A 22,941-nucleotide genomic window follows, 5' to 3' on the forward strand; every position below is an offset into this window, starting at 1 on the left:
GGCACTCAATTACAGCTGTTTTATCAAGACAATGTGTTCGTTTTGTAATATATAGTTCCGGTCTGGTGTGGCACCCCAGCTAACGCACAACGTTGCCACAACGTGGCGTGTTAGCAGGGACTGTCTGCGGCGCGCTGGTGTGTCCCGGACTTTAGAGTAGAGAGACAGTTCAACTGCAAGTATGAGCAGCAGAAACGGATATTGCCTTCCCTTTAAGTAGAGCGTCACGGACAGCCTCCCTGGCTTACGGCCATACTAGCCTGAATACGCCCGATATCGTCCGATCTCGGAAGCTAAGCAGGCTCGGGCCTGGTCAGTACTTGGATGGGAGACCGCCTGGGAATACCAGGTGCTGTAAGCTTTTGCATCTTTTACACACCAGAGGGCGACAAATCACGAGTTTTAACTTTGGATACACGCAATTTCATCATTATTTCAGATTTGACTTCCCCAAATACACAGGCATAAAATAGATCTTGTTCTCCAACGTAAACGGTCCCTAGTAACTAGGGTACATTCGTAAATAAATTGAGCATCATGGCTAGAAGTGACTAAATGTTGCCTAATCTTTCTCATCGAGAAATGACACAATTACAGCAACACAAAAAGGAACTCCACCGGACAAAGTTCAGTGCTCACAAGGAGCCTCATTCAACACACACGGTTCCATTCCCATTCATGCAAAGCACGAAAGTGTAAAACTTGGGAACATACTTGAGAGCAAAGATCACATTCAATCTCATTCAAGGCACGGATGTGAATGCAACGGGATGAAATTACTGAAATGATGCCTGCCCTCGAACTGTGATGATGGACTACCCGACTCGCCAATAATATTGGGTTCTGGTGTATTGAAATACAGGAGCTGCTGGATTTGTGTGTTTTCTTACCCCTCACCATAGTTTGTCAAATGTTTAAACAACTGAACTTATATTCAAGGTTTGTTTCTCTTCATATGTTTTACTGGTTTACATTTGTCTCAGCAACCTGTTGAATGATTCTTCTGCTTTCAAAGCAAAATGACAACAGGATGAATGCACACACTTGAAAATACAATACATGCAATGTTATGCATCATAGTGATGCAACCTCCTTTCAGTTTCATACTGCATGTCAATTGAAATCCTTACTGAAATGCACACCTTCTCAAGATTGCGCTTGACTGGCGTGTCAGGCACTCAATTACAGCTGTTTTATCAAGAGAATGTGTTCGTTTTGTAATATATAGTTCCGGTCTGGTGTGGCACCCCAGCTAACGCACAACGTTGCCACAATGTTGCCACAACGTGGCGTGTTAGCAGGGACTGTCTGCGGCGTGCTGGTGTGTCCCGGGCTTTAGAGTAGAGAGACAGTTCAACTGTAAGTATGAACGGCAGAAACGGATATTGCCTTCCCTTTAAGTAGAGCGTCAGGGACAGCCTTCCTGGCTTACGGCCATACTAGCCTGAATACGCCCGATCTCGTCCGATCTCGGAAGCTAAGCAGGCTCGTTCCTGGTCAGTACTTGGATGGGAGACCGCCTGGGAATACCAGGTGCTGTAAGCTTTTGCATCTTTTACACACCAGAGGGCGACAAATCACGAGTTTTAACTTTGGATACACGCAATTTCATCATTATTTCAGATTTGACTTCCCCAAATACACAGGCATACAATAGATCTTGTTCTCCAACGTAAACGGTCCCTAGTAACTAGGGTACATTCGTAAATAAATTGAGCATCATGGCTAGAAGTGACTAAATGTTGCCTAATCTTTCTCATCGAGAAATGACACAATTACAGCAACACAAAAAGGAACTCCACCGGACAAAGTTCAGTGCTCACAAGGAGCCTCATTCAACACACACGGTTCCATTCCCATTCACGCAAAGCACGAAAGTGTAAAACTTGGGAACATACTTGAGAGCAAAGATCACATTCAATCTCATTCAAGGCACGGATGTGAATGCAACGGGATGAAATTACTGAAATGATGCCTGCCCTCGAACTGTGATGATGGACTACCCGACTCGCCAATAATATTGGGTTCTGGTGTATTGAAATACAGGAGCTGCTGGATTTGTGTGTTTTCTTACCCCCTCACCATAGTTTGTCAAATGTTTAAACAACTGAACTTATATTCAAGGTTTGTTTCTCTTCATATGTTTTACTGGTTTACATTTGTCTCAGCAACCTGTTGAATGATTCTTCTGCTTTCAAAACAAAATGACAACAGGATGAATGCACACACTTGAAAATACAATACATGCAATGTTATGCATCATAGTGATGCAACCTCCTTTCAGTTTCATACTGCATGTCAATTGAAATCCTTACTGAAATGCACACCTTCTCAAGATTGCGCTTGACTGGCGTGTCAGGCACTCAATTACAGCTGTTTTATCAAGACAATGTGTTCGTTTTGTAATATATAGTTCCGGTCTGGTGTGGCACCCCAGCTAACGCACAACGTTGCCACAACGCTGCCACAACGTGGCGTGTTAGCAGGGACTGTCTGCGGCGCGCAGGTGTGTCCCGGGCTTTAGAGTAGAGAGACAGTTCAACTGTAAGTATGAACGGCAGAAACGGATATTGCCTTCCCTTTAAGTAGAGCGTCAGGGACAGCCTCCCTGGCTTACGGCCATACTAGCCTGAATACGCCCAATCTCGTCCGATCTCGGAAGCTAAGCAGGCTCGGGCCTGGTCAGTACTTGGATGGGAGACCGCCTGGGAATACCAGGTGCTGTAAGCTTTTGCATCTTTTACACACCAGAGGGCGACAAATCACGAGTTTTAACTTTGGATACACGCAATTTCATCATTATTTCAGATTTGACTTCCCCAAATACACAGGCATACAATAGATCTTGTTCTCCAATGTAAACGGTCCCTAGTAACTAGGGTACATTCGTAAATAAATTGAGCATCATGGCTAGAAGTGACTAAATGTTGCCTAATCTTTCTCATCGAGAAATGACACAATTACAGCAACACAAAAAGGAACTCCACCGGACGAAGTTCAGTGCTCACAAGGAGCCTAATTCAACACACACGGTTCCATTCCCATTCATGCAAAGCACGAAAGTGTAAAACTTGGGAACATACTTGAGAGCAAAGATCACATTCAATCTCATTCAAGGCACGGATGTGAATGCAACGGGATGAAATTACTGAAATGATGCCTGCCCTCGAACTGTGATGATGGACTACCCGACTCGCCAATAATATTGGGTTCTGGTGTATTGAAATACAGGAGCTGCTGGATTTGTGTGTTTTCTTACCCCCTCACCATAGTTTGTCAAATGTTTAAACAACTGAACTTATATTCAAGGTTTGTTTCTCTTCATATGTTTTACTGGTTTACATTTGTCTCAGCAACCTGTTGAATGATTCTTCTGCTTTCAAAACAAAATGACAACAGGATGAATGCACACACTTGTAAATACAATACATGCAATGTTATGCATCATAGTGATGCAACCTCCTTTCAGTTTCATACTGCATGTCAATTGAAATCCTTACTGAAATGCACACCTTCTCAAGATTGCGCTTGACTGGCGTGTCAGGCACTCAATTACAGCTGTTTTACCAAGACAATGTGTTCGTTTTGTAATATATAGTTCCGGTCTGGTGTGGCACCCCAGCTAACGCACAACGTTGCCACAATGTTGCCACAACGTGGCGTGTTAGCAGGGACTGTCTGCGGCGCGCTGGTGTGTCCCGGGCTTTAGAGTAGAGAGACAGTTCAACTGTAAGTATGAACGGCAGAAACGGATATTGCCTTCCCTTTAAGTAGAGCGTCAGGGACAGCATTCCTGGCTTACGGCCATACTAGCCTGAATACGCCCGATCTCGTCCGATCTCGGAAGCTAAGCAGGCTCGGGCCTGGTCAGTACTTGGATGGGAGACCGCCTGGGAATACCAGGTGCTGTAAGCTTTTGCATCTTTTACACACCAGAGGGCGACATATCACGAGTTTTAACTTTGGATACACGCAATTTCATCATTATTTCAGATTTGACTTCCCCAAATACACAGGCATACAATAGATCTTGTTCTCCAATGTAAACGGTCCCTAGTAACTAGGGTACATTCATAAATAAATTGAGCATCATGGCTAGAAGTGACTAAATGTTGCCTAATCTTTCTCATCGAGAAATGACACAATCACAGCAACACAAAAAGGAACTCCACCGGACAAAGTTCAGTGCTCACAAGGAGCCTCATTCAACACACACGGTTCCATTCCCATTCATGCAAAGCACGAAAGTGTAAAACTTGGGAACATACTTGAGAGCAAAGATCACATTCAATCTCATTCAAGGCACGGATGTGAATGCAACAAGATGAAATTACTGAAATGATGCCTGCCCTCGAACTGTGATGATGGACTACCCGACTCGCCAATAATATTGGGTTCTGGTGTATTGAAATACAGGAGCTGCTGGATTTGTGTGTTTTCTTACCCCCTCACCATAGTTTGTCAAATGTTTAAACAACTGAACTTATATTCAAGGTTTGTTTCTCTTCATATGTTTTACTGGTTTACATTTGTCTCAGCAACCTGTTGAATGATTCTTCTGCTTTCAAAACAAAATGACAACAGGATGAATGCACACACTTGAAAATACAATACATGCAATGTTATGCATCATAGTGATGCAACCTCCTTTCAGTTTCATACTGCATGTCAATTGAAATCCTTACTGAAATGCACACCTTCTCAAGATTGCACTTGACTGGCGTGTCAGGCACTCAATTACAGCTGTATTATCAAGACAATGTGTTCGTTTTGTAAAATATAGTTCCGGTCTGGTGTGGCACCCCAGCTAACGCACAACGTTGCCACAACGTTTCGTGTTAGCAGGGACTGTCTGCGGCGCGCTGGTGTGTCCCGGACTTTAGAGTAGAGAGACAGTTCAACTGTAAGTATGAACGGCAGAAACGGATATTGCCTTCCCTTTAAGTAGAGCGTCAGGGACAGCCTACCTGGCTTACGGCCATACTAGCCTGAATACGCCCGATCTCGTCCGATCTCGGAAGCTAAGCAGGCTCGGGCCTGGTCAGTACTTGGATGGGAGACCGCCTGGGAATACCAGGTGCTGTAAGCTTTTGCATCTTTTACACACCAGAGGGCGACAAATCACGAGTTTTAACTTTGGATACACGCAATTTCATCATTATTTCAGATTTGACTTCCCCAAATACACAGGCATACAATAGATCTTGTTCTCCAATGTAAACGGTCCCTAGTAACTAGGGTACATTCGTAAATAAATTGAGCATCATGGCTAGAAGTGACTAAATGTTGCCTAATCTTTCTCATCGAGAAATGACACAATTACAGCAACACAAAAAGGAACTCCACCGGACAAAGTTCAGTGCTCACAAGGAGCCTCATTCAACACACACGGTTCCATTCCCATTCATGCAAAGCACGAAAGTGTAAAACTTGGGAACATACTTGAGAGCAAAGATCACATTCAATCTCATTCAAGGCACGGATGTGAATGCAACGGGATGAAATTACTGAAATGATGCCTGCCCTCGAACTGTGATGATGGACTACCCGACTCGCCAATAATATTGGGTTCTGGTGTATTGAAATACAGGAGCTGCTGGATTTGTGTGTTTTCTTACCCCCTCACCATAGTTTGTCAAATGTTTAAACAACTGAACTTATATTCAAGGTTTGTTTCTCTTCATATGTTTTACTGGTTTACATTTGTCTCAGCAACCTGTTGAATGATTCTTCTGCTTTCAAAACAAAATGACAACAGGATGAATGCACACACTTGAAAATACAATACATGCAATGTTATGCATCATAGTGATGCAACCTCCTTTCAGTTTCATACTGCATGTCAATTGAAATCCTTACTGAAATGCACACCTTCTCAAGATTGCGCTTGACTGGCGTGTCAGGCACTCAATTACAGCTGTTTTATCAAGACAATGTGTTAGTTTTGTAAAATATAGTTCCGGTCTGGTTTGGCACCCCAGCTAACGCACAACGTTGCCACAACGTTTCGTGTTAGCAGGGACTGTCTGCGGCGCGCTGGTGTGTCCCGGACTTTAGAGTAGAGAGACAGTTCAACTGTAAGTATGAACGGCAGAAACGGATATTGCCTTCCCTTTAAGTAGAGCGTCAGGGACAGCCTCCCTGGCTTACGGCCATACTAGCCTGAATACGCCCGATCTCGTCAGATCTCGGAAGCTAAGCAGGCTCGGGCCTGGTCAGTACTTGGATGGGAGACCGCCTGGGAATACCAGGTGCTGTTAGCTTTTGCATCTTTTACACACCAGAGGGCGACAAATCACGAGTTTTAACTTTGGATACACACAATTTCATCATTATTTCAGATTTGACTTCCCCAAATACACAGGCATACAATAGATCTTGTTCTCCAACGTAAACTGTCCCTAGTAACTAGGGTATATTCGTAAATAAATTGAGCATCATGGCTAGAAGTGACTAAATGTTGCCTAATCTTTCTCATCGAGAAATGACACAATTACAGCAACACAAAAAGGAACTCCACCGGACAAAGTTCAGTGCTCACAAGGAGCCTCATTCAACACACACGGTTCCATTCCCATTCATGCAAAGCACGAAAGTGTAAAACTTGGGAACATACTTGAGAGCAAAGATCACATTCAATCTCATTCAAGGCACGGATGTGAATGCAACGGGATGAAATTACTGAAATGATGCCTGCCCTCGAACTGTGATGATGGACTCCCCGACTCGCCAATAATATTGGGTTCTGGTGTATTGAAATACAGGAGCTGCTGGATTTGTGTGTTTTCTTACCCCCTCACCATAGTTTGTCAAATGTTTAAACAACTGAACTTATATTCAAGGTTTGTTTCTCTTCATATGTTTTACTGGTTTACATTTGTCTCAGCAACCTGTTGAATGATTCTTCTGCTTTCAAAACAAAATGACAACAGGATGAATGCACACACTTGAAAATACAATACATGCAATGTTATGCATCATAGTGATGCAACCTCCTTTCAGTTTCATACTGCATGTCAATTGAAATCCTTACTGAAATGCACACCTTCTCAAGATTGCGCTTGACTGGTGTGTCAGGCACTCAATTACAGCTGTTTTATCAAAACAATGTGTTCGTTTTGTAATATATACTTCCGGTCTGGTGTGGCACCCCAGCTAACGCACAACGTTGCCACAATGTTGCCACAACGTGGCGTGTTAGCAGGGACTGTCTGCGGCGCGCTGGTGTGTCCCGGGCTTTAGAGTAGAGAGACAGTTCAACTGTAAGTATGAACGGCAGAAACGGATATTGCCTTCCCTTTAAGTAGAGCGTCAGGGACAGCCTCCCTGGCTTACGGCCATACTAGCCTGAATACGCTCGATCTCGTCCGATCTCGGAAGCTAAGCAGGCTCGGGCCTGGTCAGTACTTGAATGGGAGACCGCCTGGGAATACCAGGTGCTGTAAGCTTTTGCATCTTTTACACACCAGAGGGCGACAAATCACGAGTTTTAACTTTGGATACACGCAATTTCATCATTATTTCAGATTTGACTTCCCCAAATACACAGGCATACAATAGATCTTGTTCTCCAACGTAAACGGTCCCTAGTAACTAGGGTACATTCATAAATAAATTGAGCATCATGGCTAGAAGTGACTAAATGTTGCCTAATCTTTCTCATCGAGAAATGACACAATTACAGCAACACAAAAAGGAACTCCACCGGACAAAGTTCAGTGCTCACAAGGAGCCTCATTCAACACACACGGTTCCATTCCCATTCATGCAAAGCACGAAAGTGTAAAACTTGGGAACATACTTGAGAGCAAAGATCACATTCAATCTCATTCAAGGCACGGATGTGAATGCAACGGGATGAAATTACTGAAATGATGCCTGCCCTCGAACTGTGATGATGGACTACCTGATTCGCCAATAATATTGGGTTCTGGTGTATTGAAATACAGGAGCTGCTGGATTTGTGTGTTTTCTTACCCCCTCACCATAGTTTGTCAAATGTTTAAACAACTGAACTTATATTCAAGGTTTGTTTCTCTTCATATGTTTTACTGGTTTACATTTGTCTCAGCAACCTGTTGAATGATTCTTCTGCTTTCAAAACAAAATGACAACAGGATGAATGCACACACTTGAAAATACAATACATGCAATGTTATGCATCATAGTGATGCAACCTCCTTTCAGTTTCATACTGCATGTCAATTGAAATCCTTACTGAAATGCACACCTTCTCAAGATTGCGCTTGACTGGCGTGTCAGGCACTCAATTACAGCTGTTTTATCAAGACAATGTGTTCGTTTTGTAAAATATAGTTCCGGTCTGGTGTGGCACCCCAGCTAACGCACAACGTTGCCACAACGTGGCGTGTTAGCAGGGACTGTCTGCGGCGCGCTGGTGTGTCCCGGGCTTTAGAGTAGAGAGACAGTTCAACTGTAAGTATGAATGGCAGAAACGGATATTGCCTTCCCTTTAAATAGAGCGTCAGGGACAGCCTCCCTGGCTTACGGCCATACTAGCCTGAATACGCCCGATCTCGTCCGATCTCGGAAGCCAAGCAGGCTCGGGCCTGGTCAGTACTTGGATGGGAGACCGCCTGGGAATACCAGGTGCTGTAAGCTTTTGCACCTTTTACACACCAGAGGGCGACAAATCACGAGTTTTAACTTTGGATACACACAATTTCATCATTATTTCAGATTTTACTTCCCCAAATACACAGGCATACAATAGATCTTGTTCTCCAACGTAAACGGTCCCTAGTAACTAGGGTACATTCGTAAATAAATTGAGCATCATGGCTAGAAGTGACTAAATGTTGCCTAATCTTTCTCATCAAGAAATGACACAATTACAGCAACACAAAAAGGAACTCCACCGGACAAAGTTCAGTGCTCACAAGGAGCCTCATTCAACACACACGGTTCCATTCCCATTCATGCAAAGCACGAAAGTGTAAAACTTGGGAACGTACTTGAGAGCAAAGATCACATTCAATCTCATTCAAGGCACGGATGTGAATGCAACGGGATGAAATTACTGAAATGATGCCTGCCCTCGAACTGTGATGATGGACTACCCGACTCGCCAATAATATTGGGTTCTGGTGTATTGAAATACAGGAGCTGCTGGATTTGTGTGTTTTCTTACCCCCTCACCATAGTTTGTCAAATGTTTAAACAACTGAACTTATATTCAAGGTTTGTTTCTCTTCATATGTTTTACTGGTTTACATTTGTCTCAGCAACCTGTTGAATGATTCATCTGCTTTCAAAACAAAATGACAACAGGATGAATGCACACACTTGAAAATACACTACATGCAATGTTATGCATCATAGTGATGCAACCTCCTTTCAGTTTCATACTGCATGTCAATTGAAATCCTTACTGAAATGCACACCTTCTCAAGATTGCGCTTGACTGGCGTGACAGGCACTCAATTACAGCTGTTTTATCAAGACAATGTGTTCGTTTTGTAAAATATAGTTCCGGTCTGGTGTGGCACCCCAGCTAACGCACAACGTTGCCACAACGTGGCGTGTTAGCAGGGACAGTCTGCGGCGCGCTGGTGTGTCCCGGGCTTTAGAGTAGAGAGACAGTTCAACTGTAAGTATGAACGGCAGAAACGGATATTGCCTTCCCTTTAAGTAGAGCGTCAGGAACAGCCTCCCTGGCTTATGGCGATTCTAGCCTGAATACGCCCGATCTCGTCCGATCTCGGAAGCCAAGCAGGCTCGGGCCTGGTCAGCACTTGGATGGGAGACTGCCTGGGAATACCAGGTGCTGTAAGCTTTTGCACCTTTTACACACCAGAGGGCGACAAATCACGAGTTTTAACTTTGGATACACACAATTTCATCATTATTTCAGATTTGACTTCCCCAAATACACAGGCATACAATAGATCTTGTTCTCCAACGTAAACGGTCCCTAGTAACTAGGGTACATTCGTAACTAAATTGAGCATCATGGCTAGAAGTGACTAAATGTTGCCTAATCTTTCTCATCAAGAAATGACACAATTACAGCAACACAAAAAGGAACTCCACCGGACAAAGTTCAGTGCTCACAAGGAGCCTCATTCAACACACACGGTTCCATTCCCATTCATGCAAAGCAAGAAAGTGTAAAACTTGGGAACATACTTGAGAGCAAAGATCACATTCAATCTCATTCAAGGCACGGATGTGAATGCAACGGGATGAAATTACTGAAATGATGCCTGCCCTCGAACTGTGATGATGGACTACCCGACTCGCCAATCATGTTGGGTTCTGGTGTATTGAAATACAGGAGCTGCTGGATTTGTATGTTTTCTTACCCCCTCACCATAGTTTGTCAAATGTTTAAACAACTGAACTTATATTCAAGGTTTGTTTCTCTTCATATGTTTTACTGGTTTACATTTGTCTCAGCAACCTGTTGAATGATTCTTCTGCTTTCAAAACAAAATGACAACAGGATGAATGCACACACTTGAAAATACAATACATGCAATGTTATGCATCATAGTGATGCAACCTCCTTTCAGTTTCATACTGCATGTCAATTGAAATCCTTACTGAAATGCACACCTTGTCAAGATTGCGCTTGACTCGCGTGTCAGGCACTCAATTACAGCTGTTTTATCAAGACAATGTGTTCGTTTTGTAATATATAGTTCCGGTCTGGTGTGGCACCCCAGCTAACGCACAACGTTGCCACAATGTTGCCACAACGTGGCGTGTTAGCAGGGACTGTCTGCGGCGCGCTGGTGTGTCCCGGGCTTTAGAGTAGAGAGACAGTTCAACTGTAAGTATGAACGGCAGAAACGGATATTGCCTTCCCTTTAAGTAGAGCGTCAGGGAGAGCCTCCCTGGCTTACGGCCATACTAGCCTGAATACGCCCGATCTCGTCCGATCTCGGAAGCTAAGCAGGCTCGGGCCTGGTCAGTACTTGGATGGGAGACCGCCTGGGAATACCAGGTGCTGTAAGCTTTTGCATCTTTTACACACCAGAGGGCGACAAATCACGAGTTTTAACTTTGGATACACGCAATTTCATCATTATTTCAGATTTGACTTCCCCAAATACACAGGCATACAATAGATCTTGTTCTCCAACGTAAACGGTCCCTAGTAACTAGGGTACATTCGTAAATAAATTGAGCATCATGGCTAGAAGTGACTAAATGTTGCCTAATCTTTCTCATCGAGAAATGACACAATTACAGCAACACAAAAAGGAACTCCACCGGACAAAGTTCAGTGCTCACAAGGAGCCTCATTCAACACACACGGTTCCATTCCCATTCATGCAAAGCACGAAAGTGTAAAACTTGGGAACATACTTGAGAGCAAAGATCACATTCAATCTCATTCAAGGCACGGATGTGAATGCAACGGGATGAAATTACTGAAATGATGCCTGCCCTCGAACTGTGATGATGGACTACCCGACTCGCCAATAATATTGGGTTCTGGTGTATTGAAATACAGGAGCTGCTGGATTTGTGTGTTTTCTTACCCCCTCACCATAGTTTGTCAAATGTTTAAACAACTGAACTTATATTCAAGGTTTGTTTCTCTTCATATGTTTTACTGGTTTACATTTGTCTCAGCAACCTGTTGAATGATTCTTCTGCTTTCAAAACAAAATGACAACAGGATGAATGCAAACACTTGAAAATACAATACATGCAATGTTATGCATCATAGTGATGCAACCTCCTTTCAGTTTCATACTGCATGTCAATTGAAATCCTTACTGAAATGCACACCTTCTCAAGATTGCGCTTGACTGGCGTGTCAGGCACTCAATTACAGCTGTTTTATCAAGACAATGTGTTCGTTTTGTAATATATAGTTCCGGTCTGGTGTGGCACCCCAGCTAACGCACAACGTTGCCACAATGTTGCCACAACGTGGCGTGTTAGCAGGGACTGTCTGCGGCGCGCTGGTGTGTCCCGGGCTTTAGAGTAGAGAGACAGTTCAACTGTAAGTATGAACGGCAGAAACGGATATTGCCTTCCCTTTAAGTAGAGCGTCAGGGACAGCCTCCCTGGCTTACGGCCATACTAGCCTGAATACGCCCAATCTCGTCCGATCTCGGAAGCTAAGCAGGCTCGGGCCTGGTCAGTATTTGGATGGGAGACCGCCTGGGAATACCAGGTGCTGTAAGCTTTTGCATCTTTTACACACCAAAGGGCGACAAATCACAAGTTTTAACTTTGGATACACGCAATTTCATCATTATTTCAGATTTGACTTCCCCAAATACACAGGCATACAATAGATCTTGTTCTCCAACGTAAACGGTCCCTAGTAACTAGTGTACATTTGTAAATAAATTGAGCATCATGGCTAGAAGTGACTAAATGTTGCCTAATCTTTCTCATCGAGAAATGACACAATTACAGCAACACAAAAAGGAACTCCACCGGACAAAGTTCAGTGCTCACAAGGAGCCTCATTCAACACACACGGTTCCATTCCCATTCATGCAAAGCACGAAAGTGTAAAACTTGGGAACATACTTGAGAGCAAAGATCACATTGAATCTCATTCAAGGCACGGATGTGAATGCAACGGGATGAAATTACTGAAATGATGCCTGCCCTCGAACTGTGATGATGGACTACCCGACTCGCCAATAATATTGGCTTCTGGTGTATTGAAATACAGGAGCTGCTGGATTTGTGTGTTTTCTTACCCCCTCACCATAGTTTGTCAAATGTTTAAACAACTGAACTTATATTCAAGGTTTGTTTCTCTTCATATGTTTTACTGGTTTACATTTGTCTCAGCAACCTGTTGAATGATTCTTCTGCTTTCAAAACAAAATGACAACAGGATGAATGCACACACTTGAAAATACAATACATGCAATGTTATGCATCATAGTGATGCAACCTCCTTTCAGTTTCATACTGCATGTCAATTGAAATCCTTACTGAAATGCACACCTTCTCAAGATTGCGCTTGACTGGCGTGTCAGGCACTCAATTACAGCTGTTTTATCAAGACAATGTGTTCGTTTTGTAATATATAGTTCCGGTCTGGTGTGGCACCCCAGCTAACGCACAACGTTGCCACAATGTTGCCACAACGTTTCGTGTTAGCAGGGACTGTCTGCGGCGCGCTGGTGTGTCCCGGGCTTTAGAGTAGAGAGACAGTTCAACTGTAAGTATGAACGGCAGAAACGGATATTGCCTTCCCTTTAAGTAGAGCGTCAGGGACAGCCTCCCTGGCTTACGGCCATACTAGCCTGAATACGCCCGATCTCGTCCGATCTCGGAAGCTAAGCAGGCTCGGGCCTGGTCAGTACTTGGATGGGAGACTGCCTGGGAATACCAGGTGCTGTAAGCTTTTGCATCTTTTACACACCAGAGGGCGACAAATCACGAGTTTTAACTTTGGATACACGCAATTTCATCATTATTTCAGATTTGACTTCCCCAAATACACAGGCATACAATAGATCTTGTTCTCCAACGTAAACGGTCCCTAGTAACTAGGGTACATTCGTAAATAAATTGAGCATCATGGCTAGAAGTGACTAAATGTTGCCTAATCTTTCTCATCGAGAAATGACACAATTACAGCAACACAAAAAGGAACTCCACCGGACAAAGTTCAGTGCTCACAAGGAGCCTCATTCAACACACACGGTTCCATTCCCATTCATGCAAAGCACGAAAGTGTAAAACTTGGGAACATACTTGAGAGCAAAGATCACATTCAATCTCATTCAAGGCACGGATGTGAATGCAACGGGATGAAATTACTGAAATGATGCCTGCCCTCGAACTGTGATGATGGACTACCCGACTCGCCAATAATATTGGGTTCTGGTGTATTGAAATACAGGAGCTGCTGGATTTGTGTGTTTTCTTACCCCCTCACCATAGTTTGTCAAATGTTTAAACAACTGAACTTATATTCAAGGTTTGTTTCTCTTCATATGTTTTACTGGTTTACATTTGTCTCAGCAACCTGTTGAATGATTCTTCTGCTTTCAAAACAAAATGACAACAGGATGAATGCACACACTTGAAAATACAAAACATGCAATGTTATGCATCATAGTGATGCAACCTCCTTTCAGTTTCATACTGCATGTCAATTGAAATCCTTACTGAAATGCACACCTTCTCAAGATTGCGCTTGACTGGCGTGTCAGGCACTCAATTACAGCTGTTTTATCAAGACAAATGTGTTCGTTTTGTAAAATATAGTTCCGGTCTGGTGTGGCACCCCAGCTAACGCACAACGTTGCCACAACGTGGCATATTAGCAGGGACTGTCTGCGGCGCGCTGGTGTGTCCCGGGCTTTAGAGTAGAGAGACAGTTCAACTGTAAGTATGAACGGCAGAAACGGATATTGCCATCCCTTTAAGTAGAGCGTCAGGGACAGCCTCCCTGGCTTACGGCCATACTAGCCTGAATACGCCCGATCTCGTCCGATCTCGGAAGCTAAGCAGGCTCGGGCCTGGTCAGTACTTGGATGGGAGACCGCCTGGGAATACCAGGTGCTGTAAGCTTTTGCATCTTTTACACACCAGAGCGCGACAAATCACGAGTTTTAACTTTGGATACACGCAATTTCATCATTATTTCAGATTTGACTTCCCCAAATACACAGGCATACAATAGATCTTGTTCTCCAACGTAAACGGTCCCTAGTAACTAGGGTACATTCGTAAATAAATTGAGCATCATGGCTAGAAGTGACTAAATGTTGCCTAATCTTTCTCATCGAGAAATGACACAATTACAGCAACACAAAAAGGAACTCCACCGGACAAAGATCAGTGCTCACAAGGAGCCTCATTCAACACACACGGTTCCATTCCCATTCATGCAAAGCACGAAAGTGTAAAACTTGGGAACATACTTGAGAGCAAAGATCACATTCAATCTCATTCAAGGCACGGATGTGAATGCAACGGGGTGAAATTACTGAAATGATGCCTGCCCTCGAACTGTGAAGATGGACTACCCGACTCGCCAATAATATTGGGTTCTGGTGTATTGAAATACAGGAGCTGCTGGATTTGTGTGTTTTCTTACCCCCTCACCATAGTTTGTCAAATGTTTAAACAACTGAACTTATATTCAAGGTTTGTTTCTCTTCATATGTTTTACTGGTTTACATTTGTCTCAGCAACCTGTTGAATGATTCTTCTGCTTTCAAAACAAAATGACAACAGGATGAATGCACACACTTGAAAATATAATACATGCAATGTTATGCATCATAGTGATGCAACCTCCTTTCAGTTTCATACTGCATGTCAATTGAAATCCTTACTGAAATGCACACCTTCTCAAGATTGCGCTTGACTGGCGTGTCAGGCACTCAATTACAGCTGTTTTATCAAGACAAATGTGTTCGTTTTGTAAAATATAGTTCCGGTCTGGTGTGGCACCCCAGCTAACGCACAACGTTGCCACAACGTTTCGTGTTAGCAGGGACTGTCTGCGGCGCGCTGGTGTGTCCCGGACTTTAGAGTAGAGAGACAGTTCAACTGCAAGCATGAGCGGCAGAAACGGATATTGCCTTCCCTTTAAGAAGAGCGTCAGGGACAGCCTCCCTGGCTTACGGCCATACTAGCCTGAATACGCCCGATCTCGTCCGATCTCGGAAGCTAAGCTGGCTCGGGCCTGGTCAGTACTTGGATGGGAGACCGCCTGGGAATACCAGGTGCTGTAAGCTTTTGCATATTTTACACACCAGAGGGCGACAAATCACGAGTTTTAACTTTGGATACACACAATTTCATCATTATTTCAGGTTTTACTTCCCCAAATACACAGGCATACAATAGATCTTGTTCTCCAACGTAAAAGGTCCCTAGTAACTAGGGTACATTCATAAATAAATTGAGCATCATGGCTAGAAGTGTCTAAATGTTGCCTAATCTTTCTCATCGAGAAATGACACAATTACAGCAACACAAAAAGGAACTCCACCGGACAAAGTTCAGTGCTCACAAGGAGCCTCATTCAACACACACGGTTCCATTCCCATTCATGCAAAGCACGAAAGTGTAAAACTTGGGAACATACTTGAGAGCAAAGATCACATTCAATCTCATTCAAGGCACGGATGTGAATGCAACGGGATGAAATTACTGAAATGATGCCTGCCCTCGAACTGTGATGATGGACTACCCGACTCGCCAATAATATTGGGTTCTGGTGTATTGAAATACAGGAGCTGCTGGATTTGTGTGTTTTCTTACCCCCTCACCATAGTTTGTCAAATGTTTAAACAACTGAACTTATATTCAAGGTTTATTTTTCTTCATATGTTTTACTGGTTTACATTTGTCTCAGCAACCTGTTGAATGATTCTTCTGCTTTCAAAACAAAATGACAACAGGATGAATGCACACACTTGAAAATACAATACATGCAATGTTATGCATCATAGTGATGCAACCTCCTTTCAGTTTCATACTGCATGTCAATTGAAATCCTTACTGAAATGCACACCTTCTCAAGATTGCGCTTGACTGGCGTGTCAGGCACTCAATTACAGCTGTTTTATCAAAACAATGTGTTCGTTTTGTAATATATACTTCCGGTCTGGTGTGGCACCCCAGCTAACGCACAACGTTGCCACAATGTTGCCACAACGTGGCGTGTTAGCAGGGACTGTCTGCGGCGCGCTGGTGTGTCCCGGGCTTTAGAGTAGAGAGACAGTTCAACTGTAAGTATGAACGGCAGAAACGGATATTGCCTTCCCTTTAAGTAGAGCGTCAGGGACAGCCTTCCTGGCTTACGGCCATACTAGCCTGAATACGCTCGATCTCGTCCGATCTCGGAAGCTAAGCAGGCTCGGGCCTGGTCAGTACTTGAATGGGAGACCGCCTGGGAATACCAGGTGCTGTAAGCTTTTGCATCTTTTACACACCAGAGGGCGACAAATCACGAGTTTTAACTTTGGATACACGCAATTTCATCATTATTTCAGATTTGACTTCCCCAAATACACAGGCATACAATAGATCTTGTTCTCCAACGTAAACGGTCCCTAGTAACTAGGGTACATTCATAAATAAATTGAGCATCATGGCTAGAAGTGACTAAATGTTGCCTAATCTTTCTCATCGAGAAATGACACAATTACAGCAACACAAAAAGGAACTCCACCGGACAAAGTTCAGTGCTCACAAGGAGCCTCATTCAACACACACGGTTCCATTCCCATTCATGCAAAGCACGAAAGTGTAAAACTTGGGAACATACTTGAGAGCAAAGATCACATTCAATCTCATTCAAGGCACGGATGTGAATGCAACGGGATGAAATTACTGAAATGATGCCTGCCCTCGAACTGTGATGATGGACTACCTGATTCGCCAATAATATTGGGTTCTGGTGTATTGAAATACAGGAGCTGCTGGATTTGTGTGTTTTCTTACCCCCTCACCATAGTTTGTCAAATGTTTAAACAACTGAACTTATATTCAAGGTTTGTTTCTCTTCATATGTTTTACTGGTTTACATTTGTCTCAGCAACCTGTTGAATGATTCTTCTGCTTTCAAAACAAAATGACAACAGGATGAATGCACACACTTGAAAATACAATACATGCAATGTTATGCATCATAGTGATGCAACCTCCTTTCAGTTTCATACTGCATGTCAATTGAAATCCTTACTGAAATGCACACCTTCTCAAGATTGCGCTTGACTGGCGTGTCAGGCACTCAATTACAGCTGTTTTATCAAGACAATGTGTTCGTTTTGTAAAATATAGTTCCGGTCTGGTGTGGCACCCCAGCTAACGCACAACGTTGCCACAACGTTGCCACAACGTGGCGTGTTAGCAGGGACTGTCTGCGGCGCGCTGGTGTGTCCCGGGCTTTAGAGTAGAGAGACAGTTCAACTGTAAGTATGAACGGCAGAAACGGATATTGCCTTCCCTTTAACTAGAGCGTCAGGGACAGCCTCCCTGGCTTACGGCCATATTAGCCTGAATACGCCCGATCTCGTCCGATCTCGGAAGCCAAGCAGGCTCGGGTCTGGTCAGTACTTGGATGGGAGACCGCCTGGGAATACCAGGTGCTGTAAGCTTCTTCACCTTTTACACACCAGAGGGCGACAAATCACGAGTTTTAACTTTGGATACACACAATTTCATCATTATTTCAGATTTTACTTCCCCAAATACACAGGCATACAATAGATCTTGTTCTCCAACGTAAACGGTCCCTAGTAACTAGGGTACATTCGTAAATAAATTGAGCATCATGGCTAGAAGTGACTAAATGTTGCCTAATCTTTCTCATCGAGAAATGACACAATTACAGCAACACAAAAAGAACTCCACCGGACAAAGTTCAGTGCTCACAAGGAGCCTCATTCAACACACACGGTTCCATTCCCATTCATGCAAAGCACGAAAGTGTAAAACTTGGGAACATACTTGAGAGCAAAGATCACATTCAATCTCATTCAAGGCACGGATGTGAATGCAACGGGATGAAATTACTGAAATGATGCCTGCCCTCGAACTGTGATGATGGACTACCCGACTCGCCAATAATATTGGCTTCTGGTGTATTGAAATACAGGAGCTGCTGGATTTGTGTCATTTCTTACCCCCTCACCATAGTTTGTCAAATGTTTAAACAACTGAACTTATATTGAAGGTTTGTTTCTCTTCATATGTTTTACTGGTTTACATTTGTCTCAGCAACCTGTTGAATGATTCTTCTGCTTTCAAAACAAAATGACAACAGGATGAATGCACACACTTGAAAATACAATACATGCAATGTTATGCATCATAGTGATGCAACCTCCTTTCAGTTTCATACTGCATGTCAATTGAAATCCTTACTGAAATGCACACCTTCTCAAGATTGCGCTTGACTGGCGTGTCAGGCACTCAATTACAGCTGTTTTATCAAGACAATGTGTTCGTTTTGTAAAATATAGTTCCGGTCTGGTGTGGCACCCCAGCTAACGCACAACGTTGCCACAACGTTGCCACAACGTGGCGTGTTAGCAGGGACTGTCTGCGGCGCGCTGGTGTGTCCCGGGCTTTAGAGTAGAGAGACAGTTCAACTGTAAGTATGAACGGCAGAAACGGATATTGCCTTCCCTTTAACTAGAGCGTCAGGGACAGCCTCCCTGGCTTACGGCCATATTAGCCTGAATACGCCCGATCTCGTCCGATCTCGGAAGCCAAGCAGGCTCGGGTCTGGTCAGTACTTGGATGGGAGACCGCCTGGGAATACCAGGTGCTGTAAGCTTCTTCACCTTTTACACACCAGAGGGCGACAAATCACGAGTTTTAACTTTGGATACACACAATTTCATCATTATTTCAGATTTTACTTCCCCAAATACACAGGCATACAATAGATCTTGTTCTCCAACGTAAACGGTCCCTAGTAACTAGGGTACATTCGTAAATAAATTGAGCATCATGGCTAGAAGTGACTAAATGTTGCCTAATCTTTCTCATCGAGAAATGACACAATTACAGCAACACAAAAAGAACTCCACCGGACAAAGTTCAGTGCTCACAAGGAGCCTCATTCAACACACACGGTTCCATTCCCATTCATGCAAAGCACGAAAGTGTAAAACTTGGGAACATACTTGAGAGCAAAGATCACATTCAATCTCATTCAAGGCACGGATGTGAATGCAACGGGATGAAATTACTGAAATGATGCCTGCCCTCGAACTGTGATGATGGACTACCCGACTCGCCAATAATATTGGCTTCTGGTGTATTGAAATACAGGAGCTGCTGGATTTGTGTCATTTCTTACCCCCTCACCATAGTTTGTCAAATGTTTAAACAACTGAACTTATATTGAAGGTTTGTTTCTCTTCATATGTTTTACTGGTTTACATTTGTCTCAGCAACCTGTTGAATGATTCTTCTGCTTTCAAAACAAAATGACAACAGGATGAATGCACACACTTGAAAATACAATACATGCAATGTTATGCATCATAGTGATGCAACCTCCTTTCAGTTTCATACTGCATGTCAATTGAAATCCTTACTGAAATGCACACCTTCTCAAGATTGCGCTTGACTGGCGTGTCAGGCACTCAATTACAGCTGTTTTATCAAGACAATGTGTTCGTTTTGTAAAATATTGTTCCGGTCTGGTGTGGCACCCCAGCTAACGCACAACGTTGCCACAACGTGGCGTGTTAGCAGGGACTGTCTGTGGCGCGCTGGTGTGTCCCGGGCTTTAGAGTAGAGAGACAGTTCAACTGTAAGTATGAATGGCAGAAACGGATATTGCCTTCCCTTTAAATAGAGCGTCAGGGACAGCCTCCCTGGCTTACGGCCATACTAGCCTGAATACGCCCGATCTCGTCCGATCTCGGAAGCCAAGCAGGCTCGGGCCTGGTTAGTACTTGGATGGGAGACCGCCTGGGAATACCAGGTGCTGTAAGCTTTTGCACCTTTTACACACCAGAGGGCGACAAATCACGAGTTTTAACTTTGGATACACACAATTTCATCATTATTTCAGATTTTACTTCCCCAAATACAGAGGCATACAATAGATCTTGTTCTCCAACGTAAACGGTCCCTAGTAACTAGGGTACATTCGTAAATAAATTGAGCATCATGGCTAGAAGTGACTAAATGTTGCCTAATCTTTCTCATCAAGAAATGACACAATTACAGCAACACAAAAAGGAACTCCACCGGACAAAGTTCAGTGCTCACAAGGAGCCTCATTCAACACACACGGTTCCATTCCCATTCATGCAAAGCACGAAAGTGTAAAACTTGGGAACGTACTTGAGAGCAAAGATCACATTCAATCTCATTCAAGGCACGGATGTGAATGCAACGGGATGAAATTACTGAAATGATGCCTGCCCTCGAACTGTGATGATGGACTACCCGACTCGCCAATAATATTGGGTTCTGGTGTATTGAAATACAGGAGCTGCTGGATTTGTGTGTTTTCTTACCGCCTCACCATAGTTTGTCAAATGTTTAAACAACTGAACTTATATTCAAGGTTTGTTTCTCTTCATATGTTTTACTGGTTTACATTTGTCTCAGCAACCTGTTGAATGATTCATCTGCTTTCAAAACAAAATGACAACAGGATGAATGCACACACTTGAAAATACACTACATGCAATGTTATGCATCATAGTGATGCAACCTCCTTTCAGTTTCATACTGCATGTCAATTGAAATCCTTACTGAAATGCACACCTTCTCAAGATTGCGCTTGACTGGCGTGTCAGGCACTCAATTACAGCTGTTTTATCAAGACAATGTGTTCGTTTTGTAAAATATAGTTCCGGTCTGGTGTGGCACCCCAGCTAACGCACAACGTTGCCACAACGTGGTGTGTTAGCAGGGACAGTCTGCGGCGCGCTGGTGTGTCCCGGGCTTTAGAGTAGAGAGACAGTTCAACTGTAAGTATGAACGGCAGAAACGGATATTGCCTTCCCTTTAAGTAGAGCGTCAGGAACAGCCTCCCTGGCTTATGGCCATTCTAGCCTGAATACGCCCGATCTCGTCCGATCTCGGAAGCCAAGCAGGCTCGGGCCTGGTCAGCACTTGGATGGGAGACCGCCTGGGAATACCAGGTGCTGTAAGCTTTTGCACCTTTTACACACCAGAGGGCGACAAATCACGAGTTTTAACTTTGGATACACACAATTTCATCATTATTTCAGATTTTACTTCCCCAAATACACAGGCATACAATAGATCTTGTTCTCCAACGTAAACGGTCCCTAGTAACTAGGGTACATTCGTAACTAAATTGAGCATCATGGCTAGAAGTGACTAAATGTTGCCTAATCTTTCTCATCGAGAAATGACACAATTACAGCAACACAAAAAGGAACTCCACCGGACAAAGTTCAGTGCTCACAAGGAGCCTCATTCAACACACACGGTTCCATTCCCATTCATGCAAAGCAAGAAAGTGTAAAACTTGGGAACATACTTGAGAGCAAAGATCACATTCAATCTCATTCAAGGCACGGATGTGAATGCAACGGGATGAAATTACTGAAATGATGCCTGCCCTCGAACTGTGATGATGGACTACCCGACTCGCCAATCATGTTGGGTTCTGGTGTATTGAAATACAGGAGCTGCTGGATTTGTATGTTTTCTTACCCCCTCACCATAGTTTGTCAAATGTTTAAACAACTGAACTTATATTCAAGGTTTGTTTCTCTTCATATGTTTTACTGGTTTACATTTGTCTCAGCAACCTGTTGAATGATTCTTCTGCTTTCAAAACAAAATGACAACAGGATGAATGCACACACTTGAAAATACAATACATGCAATGTTATGCATCATAGTGATGCAACCTCCTTTCAGTTTCATACTGCATGTCAATTGAAATCCTTACTGAAATGCACACCTTGTCAAGATTGCGCTTGACTGGCGTGTCAGGCACTCAATTACAGCTGTTTTATCAAGACAATGTGTTCGTTTTGTAATATATAGTTCCGGTCTGGTGTGGCACCCCAGCTAACGCACAACGTTGCCACAATGTTGCCACAACGTGGCGTGTTAGCAGGGACTGTCTGCGGCGCGCTGGTGTGTCCCGGGCTTTAGAGTAGAGAGACAGTTCAACTGTAAGTATGAACGGCAGAAACGGATATTGCCTTCCCTTTAAGTAGAGCGTCAGGGACAGCCTCCCTGGCTTACGGCCATACTAGCCTGAATACGCCCGATCTCGTCCGATCTCGGAAGCTAAGCAGGCTCGGGCCTGGTCAGTACTTGGATGGGAGACCGCCTGGGAATACCAGGTGCTGTAAGCTTTTGCATCTTTTACACACCAGAGGGCGACAAATCACGAGTTTTAACTTTGGATACACGCAATTTCATCATTATTTCAGATTTGACTTCCCCAAATACACAGGCATACATTAGATCTTGTTCTCCAACGTAAACGGTCCCTAGTAACTAGGGTAC

General features: G+C 43.6%; 19 non-coding genes and 1 pseudogene across 19 annotated transcripts; all 20 read left to right on the forward strand.

Moving 5' to 3' along the window:
* The first annotated feature begins 242 nt into the window (after positions 1 to 242).
* On the forward strand, positions 243 to 361 carry LOC136741133 (5S ribosomal RNA). The gene has a single exon (XR_010813883.1). It is a non-coding gene; the product is annotated as a 5S ribosomal RNA (ribosomal RNA).
* A 1,065-nt stretch (positions 362 to 1,426) lies between these two features.
* On the forward strand, positions 1,427 to 1,545 carry LOC136741184 (5S ribosomal RNA). The gene has a single exon (XR_010813930.1). It is a non-coding gene; the product is annotated as a 5S ribosomal RNA (ribosomal RNA).
* A 1,066-nt stretch (positions 1,546 to 2,611) lies between these two features.
* On the forward strand, positions 2,612 to 2,730 carry LOC136741089 (5S ribosomal RNA). Its single transcript, XR_010813842.1, has one exon. It is a non-coding gene; the product is annotated as a 5S ribosomal RNA (ribosomal RNA).
* A 1,066-nt stretch (positions 2,731 to 3,796) lies between these two features.
* LOC136740835 (5S ribosomal RNA) lies at positions 3,797 to 3,915 on the forward strand. The gene has a single exon (XR_010813600.1). It is a non-coding gene; the product is annotated as a 5S ribosomal RNA (ribosomal RNA).
* Positions 3,916 to 4,970: 1,055 nt separating this feature from the next.
* Positions 4,971 to 5,089, forward strand: LOC136740837 (5S ribosomal RNA). The gene has a single exon (XR_010813601.1). It is a non-coding gene; the product is annotated as a 5S ribosomal RNA (ribosomal RNA).
* Positions 5,090 to 6,144: 1,055 nt separating this feature from the next.
* Positions 6,145 to 6,263, forward strand: LOC136741035 (5S ribosomal RNA). The gene has a single exon (XR_010813791.1). It is a non-coding gene; the product is annotated as a 5S ribosomal RNA (ribosomal RNA).
* A 1,066-nt stretch (positions 6,264 to 7,329) lies between these two features.
* On the forward strand, positions 7,330 to 7,448 carry LOC136741048 (5S ribosomal RNA). The gene has a single exon (XR_010813803.1). It is a non-coding gene; the product is annotated as a 5S ribosomal RNA (ribosomal RNA).
* Positions 7,449 to 8,503: 1,055 nt separating this feature from the next.
* Positions 8,504 to 8,622, forward strand: LOC136740964 (5S ribosomal RNA). Its single transcript, XR_010813722.1, has one exon. It is a non-coding gene; the product is annotated as a 5S ribosomal RNA (ribosomal RNA).
* A 1,055-nt stretch (positions 8,623 to 9,677) lies between these two features.
* Positions 9,678 to 9,796, forward strand: LOC136741255 (uncharacterized; annotated as a pseudogene).
* A 1,066-nt stretch (positions 9,797 to 10,862) lies between these two features.
* LOC136740838 (5S ribosomal RNA) lies at positions 10,863 to 10,981 on the forward strand. The gene has a single exon (XR_010813602.1). It is a non-coding gene; the product is annotated as a 5S ribosomal RNA (ribosomal RNA).
* A 1,066-nt stretch (positions 10,982 to 12,047) lies between these two features.
* On the forward strand, positions 12,048 to 12,166 carry LOC136741168 (5S ribosomal RNA). The gene has a single exon (XR_010813915.1). It is a non-coding gene; the product is annotated as a 5S ribosomal RNA (ribosomal RNA).
* A 1,066-nt stretch (positions 12,167 to 13,232) lies between these two features.
* On the forward strand, positions 13,233 to 13,351 carry LOC136741015 (5S ribosomal RNA). The gene has a single exon (XR_010813772.1). It is a non-coding gene; the product is annotated as a 5S ribosomal RNA (ribosomal RNA).
* A 1,056-nt stretch (positions 13,352 to 14,407) lies between these two features.
* LOC136740839 (5S ribosomal RNA) lies at positions 14,408 to 14,526 on the forward strand. The gene has a single exon (XR_010813603.1). It is a non-coding gene; the product is annotated as a 5S ribosomal RNA (ribosomal RNA).
* Positions 14,527 to 15,582: 1,056 nt separating this feature from the next.
* On the forward strand, positions 15,583 to 15,701 carry LOC136741007 (5S ribosomal RNA). Its single transcript, XR_010813764.1, has one exon. It is a non-coding gene; the product is annotated as a 5S ribosomal RNA (ribosomal RNA).
* A 1,066-nt stretch (positions 15,702 to 16,767) lies between these two features.
* On the forward strand, positions 16,768 to 16,886 carry LOC136741049 (5S ribosomal RNA). The gene has a single exon (XR_010813804.1). It is a non-coding gene; the product is annotated as a 5S ribosomal RNA (ribosomal RNA).
* Positions 16,887 to 17,952: 1,066 nt separating this feature from the next.
* LOC136741169 (5S ribosomal RNA) lies at positions 17,953 to 18,071 on the forward strand. Its single transcript, XR_010813916.1, has one exon. It is a non-coding gene; the product is annotated as a 5S ribosomal RNA (ribosomal RNA).
* A 1,065-nt stretch (positions 18,072 to 19,136) lies between these two features.
* On the forward strand, positions 19,137 to 19,255 carry LOC136741170 (5S ribosomal RNA). Its single transcript, XR_010813917.1, has one exon. It is a non-coding gene; the product is annotated as a 5S ribosomal RNA (ribosomal RNA).
* A 1,054-nt stretch (positions 19,256 to 20,309) lies between these two features.
* On the forward strand, positions 20,310 to 20,428 carry LOC136740896 (5S ribosomal RNA). Its single transcript, XR_010813657.1, has one exon. It is a non-coding gene; the product is annotated as a 5S ribosomal RNA (ribosomal RNA).
* Positions 20,429 to 21,483: 1,055 nt separating this feature from the next.
* LOC136741219 (5S ribosomal RNA) lies at positions 21,484 to 21,602 on the forward strand. Its single transcript, XR_010813963.1, has one exon. It is a non-coding gene; the product is annotated as a 5S ribosomal RNA (ribosomal RNA).
* Positions 21,603 to 22,668: 1,066 nt separating this feature from the next.
* Positions 22,669 to 22,787, forward strand: LOC136740840 (5S ribosomal RNA). Its single transcript, XR_010813604.1, has one exon. It is a non-coding gene; the product is annotated as a 5S ribosomal RNA (ribosomal RNA).
* The last annotated feature ends 154 nt before the right edge of the window (positions 22,788 to 22,941 follow it).

Source organism: Amia ocellicauda, unplaced genomic scaffold, assembly GCF_036373705.1.
Source record: "Amia ocellicauda isolate fAmiCal2 unplaced genomic scaffold, fAmiCal2.hap1 HAP1_SCAFFOLD_65, whole genome shotgun sequence".
NCBI lineage: Eukaryota > Metazoa > Chordata > Actinopteri > Amiiformes > Amiidae > Amia > Amia ocellicauda.